General features: G+C 44.3%; 1 long non-coding RNA gene across 1 annotated transcript; it reads left to right on the forward strand.

Moving 5' to 3' along the window:
* The first annotated feature begins 432 nt into the window (after positions 1-432).
* LOC115100400 lies at positions 433-5,851 on the forward strand. The gene is made up of 3 exons (XR_003859051.1): positions 433-522; positions 2,576-2,655; positions 5,305-5,851. It is a non-coding gene; the product is annotated as an uncharacterized LOC115100400 (long non-coding RNA).
* The last annotated feature ends 721 nt before the right edge of the window (positions 5,852-6,572 follow it).

Genomic DNA, 6,572 nt, shown 5'->3' on the forward strand with positions numbered 1-6,572 from the left:
GAAAAAAAGCAGCCTCTGCGAAGACTTCACTTCTAGCTAATAGCCATCAGGGGCATCTGGATTGTCATGGCCATCATCCAAGGGAGACAGGAAAAAGGCAACAGTGGGAAAAAAATACCAAATAAAATAGACTTTGTACTACGGGGCTTGTAGCATCTGCTGCCTTTGTCTTCCTAGAATGTTTGAGAAAGAAAATCCTGTATTTCTTGCTCTCATGGCAGTAGATGCTGTAATTGGCATAACAGCAACCAGACTTAACAAAAAAGTCTAGGTTTGCACCATTAACAGTTGTTGCTGAGTGTATGTGTTCTCAGGAGGCAGTCCTAATTCACTACTGCACGTCGAACATTCAGAGAGTGCCCTTAGGATTCGGAACACACCCTCAGAAATTGATTTCTGCTTTTCCTTTCGTTTTAGCCTTCTTGCTCCCAGATCTTCCTTCTGCCGGTGCGGCCCAGAAGCTCAGCCATCGGCTGCTCAGGCCTTTACATGAGCTAAGCCTGGGCATCAGCCTCCTACACTGTAAGTCGCACATTGTAACAGACTCAAAGCAGCCCGGGATCAGTGAAAAAAAAAAAAAGCCTTCAGACAGGAAATGTTTTGTTTTTCTTAGCATTTGCCAAACTGCATCCTTGACTCTTGGTTGAGGATAAGTCATAAAATGTAGTGAGGACAAGCAGACTATGATATGGAGGAGCAGCCTAGTGGTTAGAGCCGTGGGATGCAAGCCAGGTTCAAATCCTGCTGCTGCTCCTGGGAAAGTCATTTCTTCCTCTGTTACCTCAGCACAAACTTGGGGCCTGGTTTGCTAAGCACAGAATGGGAGAAAAGCCTTAGTAAATGGGACCCTTAGCTTGTAAGCCCCCTGAAGATAGGAGCCCATCTACAGTGCCTGAATGGGATCGACTCTGAAGCGCCTGCAAGGCAGAATAGAAATCAATCATTCTGGAAGGAATTCAAGATTTTCCTCATTGCAATTTTGTGGCAAAATCAACCCAGACCACCAACATGAAGAAGGGGGAGATATATCTTAGGGGTGTGCGGCCAAAAAAAATTGTCATTGTTGTGTTTTGTTTTGGGTTTTTTTCTTTTGATTTTTTTCTTTCATTTCATTTTATGTCGATTCATTTTAATGCACACCAAATATTTTTTTTAGAGCACACTAAAACCCATTTAGTAAGCACTAATTTGATATAGTGCATGCTAACATTTTTAGGGCACACTAAAATATTAGTCATGCACTGCAAAACTGAGGGCTCACTGATTGAAACAAACAGCACATCCCTACTATATCTCAGAATCTATTCACAAATAGCTAATCCAACTACAAAGAATCACCTACCATTTATTCTTTGCAAGCCTTCCTTTTTTACCTCACCCCAACTAGAAAGTAGTCAGTAAGGCCTCAATATTACCAAATATCAAATTTGCTTAAAAGAAAGCCCACATGGTGGTTGGGTAGAGATGGTGCCTTTAGTGGGCCAAGGAATTATATTAAACTAAAAGTTTTCAGATCTACTTGTCTCCCGTCCTCACGCAGTATCAGCCAATAATACTGGCAGAAGAAGGGAACCTTTCTAGGAGGGGCCATCTTTAGGTTAGAGCGGGGCCTGATGTGGTACTGCAATGCAAGGCCTTTCATGGGCCCCTTTGCACACTGACAACCTGCCAGACTGTGCTTTCCTAGCAGCCAGGCCCACAGATGGACCTGCCTAGCAGCTTCCCCTGCCTTGGGAGAGAGAGAACCCAGGCCAAGAGGCGGTGCCTCGTGCACCTAAGCTCGCAGCCTGCCTCTGGCGCATGCATGCCGCAAGGCTGTCTACAGGCCTGTGAAGCGCCACTGCCTCAGGGCCTCTCCAGGAACGCTTGTTAGTCTCAGAAGGTTGCTGTGTCAAGGAGTCCCCCCCTGTAAGACCCCCTTTAATTTTTTTTTTTTAAGAATAACATGAAAGAAGGAATTGCATGTCATGGAGCAGATTATTCTCCTTTCTAACTGAAAATGCAGCACCTACATGCAAACAAAAAATACACGTTTCCTTGCTTTAAGGACTGCAGCCTATCCTCTATGAAACTTAATACCTTGTGAAGTAAAATTAGTACTGGCAGGAGAAAGCCCAGCTCTGTGTCTCCACTCCTTCTCTTGCTGGCTCCGATGGTGGCAGGTGAAAGGGGGGGAATCAGACACCTGAGAGGCACTAGCTCCTGTCCACATTGGGGGTGCTCAAGCACCCACAGCACCCACTGAGCCAGCCCCTGTGAGATCTATTGTAAGGTAGCATCTTTTCTTCATGCACTGTTGCAAAAGATATTTAAAGAATAGAATTTTAAAGCAGAAGGCTAGCATGGTTAACAATTTTCTGTTCAAATACAGTAATTTTACTTTGCTCCTTTCCACACATTCAGCGACCTTCATGGATGTCTGCACATTTGACAAAATTATGCACAGCTTAATGAAGCATGTCTAGAAGGAATCACGGAAATGACTAGAACAAGCCATAAATACATAGGTTTGATAATGTGTGTGCGGTTAGCGAATATTTATAATCACAGAAGAAATGCTTTTCCTGTTTTACAGACAACCAAATGGCTACATCTTAAGCACATTACTTCCAGCAGTAACCCACAACTGCCGACAGATTTCTGAATTACAAAAAGGTTTGTGAGTTTATTTCGGTACCTAGGATTTCGCAAAACTTCAAATGGAAGCAGAAAGTTACAGAATCGGTGAGGCCTCACGCAGCGGGAGAAAAAAAAACCTTCCCCTCTCATCCCCCAAATATGATGAGCATCAGCTTCAGGCTTTGGGTCAGTACTTTTCCCTGCAGTCCAAGCATAATCAGAATAGCCAACAACATCATCTTCATCTATGCGCGGAAACAAAGGTCAACCAGAAATGCGATACACCTTTTCTGTTGGGCTAACTTACGGGCCGATACAGTAAAGTCCGCAGGAGAGCGCACAGGCCACTCTCCTGTGCGCGCGATTCACTATTCAAATTAGGCTCAGCGGTAAAAACAGGCAAAAGGAGGCGCTAGGGACACTAGCGCGTCCCTAGTGCCTCCTTTTGGACTGGAGCGGCGGCTGTCAGCGGGTTTGACAGCCGACGCTCAATTTTGCCGGCGTCGGTTCTCGAGCCCGCTGACAGCCACGGGCTCGGAAACCGGACGCCGGCAAAATTGAGCGTCCGGTTTTTGACCTGACAGCCGCGGGCCGACTTCAAATTTTTTTTTTTTAAACTTTTGGAAATTTCGGGACCTCCGACTTAATATCGCCATGATATTAAGTCGGAGGGTGCACAGGATTTCACAAAACTTCAAATGGAAGCAGAAAGTTACAGAATCGGTAAGGCCTTTTTTTGGCCCCTTACTGAATAAGGGGTAACGCTAGCGCGTCAAAAACACGCATCCAATAGAGGGTTAACAGTGTGCTCCATCACACTGTACTGTATCGGCCCTTCAATGTATTTCTTTTTGAATAGCTTTCGGGAGCTGCATTCCCTATGTCGGATCGAAACAAAATCAGCAGGTTAAGGCAAACCTTCGGCCATACATCTCCTGCCCCCATCTTACCTATTGGTGGCAGCTCCAGCGGTGGTGGATCCAACACAGTATTCTCTTATTGGACAGTATTGGCTCTGACACAGCACCCTTATTTATTTTTAAAAAAAAATAAATTTGTTAACCGCCGAACTGTTTAAAAAACTTTCTAAGTGATGGGCCTCATGCTGGCAGGATTTTGCTGCCCCCCCAAACATTGGCGATCTAAGGCGACCGCTTAGTTTTCCTAATGGTAGCACACGGGCCCTGAGCATGATAAAGCCTGGATACACAAGTGAATCACAGAATACAGTATAATGGTGACGGCAGAATGGCGAGTGCCTGCCGATGTAATTCTGAGACTTCCCTATCGGGCTTCTCACCAGACTGCTAAGACCTCACTCATCCTCTTCCCCGTTTCCTCCCTTCCCCTTTCACGCCATCATTGTTCTGTATTCTGTTCGGGCAAGGTCATCCTTCGCCTCGACCTGCTTATTTTGTCTTGATCCGATAAAGGGAATGCAGCTCCCGAAAGCTAATCAAGAAATGATTTAAGCTAGTCCAAAACAAAAGGTATCACCAATTACTTTTTTTTTTCCTTGACCTGTACTTCCGCTCATTCACATGAACTACGTTTTTTCATCTTAAAAACTTGTCCAGTTTGCTTTTAAGTTTGTCTAACTGTGAGGCCATGATTGCATACACTGGCAAATGGTTCCATGGTTTCCCCTACTCTTTCAGGCCAGAGTTACCACCGATAATGAGGTTTGCTCTTTACTTCCAGCAATGAAATAATAAAAATAGCTTAATGCAAACATCTTTTTTTTTTTTTTAATTTTTGAATGGTATTTGCTTCTATTCAGTCTTGAATGTTTCATGCCCTTGTCATATACTCTGTTGTTTGAGCATGCACATGTTAGGTATTGTTACTCCTTGACGGGCTTCTTCTTTCCCACCTCTTGCAATGGTTATAGTGGCCCCCTGCTGGGGGAGATGTACCTGCAGTACATACAGAACTGTGCCAGAGTCCAATAATTAACTGGAAGTGGTAGGGTATCTCTGCTTACCAAACACTTCATTCTTCATTGAGGGGATACGCCATGTGCAGAGAGCAGAAAGCTCAGTCAGTTTAGTGTTTACTCAATCCCTTGTGGCACACCAAACTGAATTTTGCACAGTTCTCACCCTGCCATACCATCAGTAGACAGGATCGACTTTAGGGATCTACAGTGGGGATCAGGGGACAGAACTGAAGGAAAGAGTGCATGGGGGTAACCTGCGCGGTGCAACAGTTACCATCCTTGGCAGAAACACAGGGATTACCACCCTCCACCAACAAGCCTTCATGCTTTTGACTGCAACTGCAACATCACTCTCCGCTTTGACGGGGAGAGGGAGGGAGGGGAATGGGATTGAAACGGCCCCGACTTTTGCGGTCTGGGGGTACTGTTATGCAGACATAAGGGGCCAAGGCCAAAAGGAAAGGACGTTAGCATTGCCGGAATTTTCAGGAAGGCTTCTCACCCAGTAAAATTGTTGCTAGCCGTATTTGTTTTATGGGTTTGACAGTTGCTTGGTTTTTGATTGTAAATATGGCTCCCCTTATCATAAGGATTGGGGGTAAGTGTACCGACTACCCTTAAGAGAAACCTGGGGGTGACTTACACAGCATGGTAGATAATACCATAAGAAGCTTGCGGGACAGGCTGCACGGACCTTTTCTGCCGTCATTACTATGTTACTATGTTAATATATTTTTCTCCAACAGACCAAGATTCCAGCATGACAAGAAGAGGAGATCATTTTCCCTCTGGGCATTGTTCTGTTTATCCATTCTCATTAAGTACGGACACAGTAGCCCCGCCCACAAGTCGTTCTTTCAGACTTGACATCTCTTACATCATGTGACTCAGAGGATGTCATTTTATACAATATGGTGCCCCTGCCATCTATTTTAAATCAGGAAACTGAAACGCATCATAAGAGCTCAGCTTCTCGAGCATTTGAGCTGCACACACAAGAGTCGAATTAAGGCTCCCTTTCGTGGGGCATTGGAATCTATTACAACATTCTCTTGCTGATTTAATATTTGTGATTCTTGAAGAACCACAGACAACTATTCATGGTGGGATCATGATTTGATCTTGCTTCTAGGAGAACAAAAATTGACTTTTAAAATGAACACTGTGAACCCTGCTGGTTTGGATGAAAAAATCAAATGGGCTGTTTGTCACTAGAATAAGCCAATACTTTTTGTCTTTTGTATTTCCTGCCAATAAGTTATTCAAAGTTAATGTATTTTTCTTATTCCTGGAGATCCTCTGTAAGGGGGAGGGGGAGGGGGGAGGTGAGAGGGCGGGAGATGAGATCATTTACAAAATGAAGGCTAAAGTAGTGGTTTAATGTGTGCTTATATTTTGTTTCATATGTGTTGTACTGCTATCCTGCCTCAGTAAAGATAATTGGGAAAAAAAACCCAAAATCTGATTTACTCTTTTGGGACTCAAACGTTTTGTGCCAATGTAACAGCTGATTGGTCCTTCTTGGACTTTAAAATGGCTGTTCCCATGAAATCATCTTATTGCTGTCAGACTGCTGTCTGATTCTTACACTGTATGTTTTTTATTATGATTTAATTGACTTTGATCACTTTTTCTTTGTTTACAGTTTTTCTTTTACAACGTTAGGCCCCCCGGCCCCCGATGCAGGCTGACATTACCGAAACATTGCCATTGTCAGCCGTTCCTTCGGATGGTTCTTTACCCTGGAAGTTTTACATCAGAATATAGGATTGCCATGAGGTTTCCCGTGGCCCAGAATCTCCAGGGCCACGGGAAACCTCATCAACCCTAAGAACATAAGAACCTAAGAAATTGCCATGCTGGGTCAGACCAAGGGTCCATCAAGCCCAGCATCCTGTTTCCAACAGTGGCCAAACCAGGCCATAAGAACCTGGCAATTACCCAAACACTAAGAAGATCCCATGCTACTGATGCAATTAATAGCAGTGGCTATTCCCCAAGTAAACTTGATTAA

Source organism: Rhinatrema bivittatum, chromosome 10 (genome assembly GCF_901001135.1).
Source record: "Rhinatrema bivittatum chromosome 10, aRhiBiv1.1, whole genome shotgun sequence".
In the NCBI taxonomy this organism is placed as follows: domain Eukaryota; kingdom Metazoa; phylum Chordata; class Amphibia; order Gymnophiona; family Rhinatrematidae; genus Rhinatrema; species Rhinatrema bivittatum.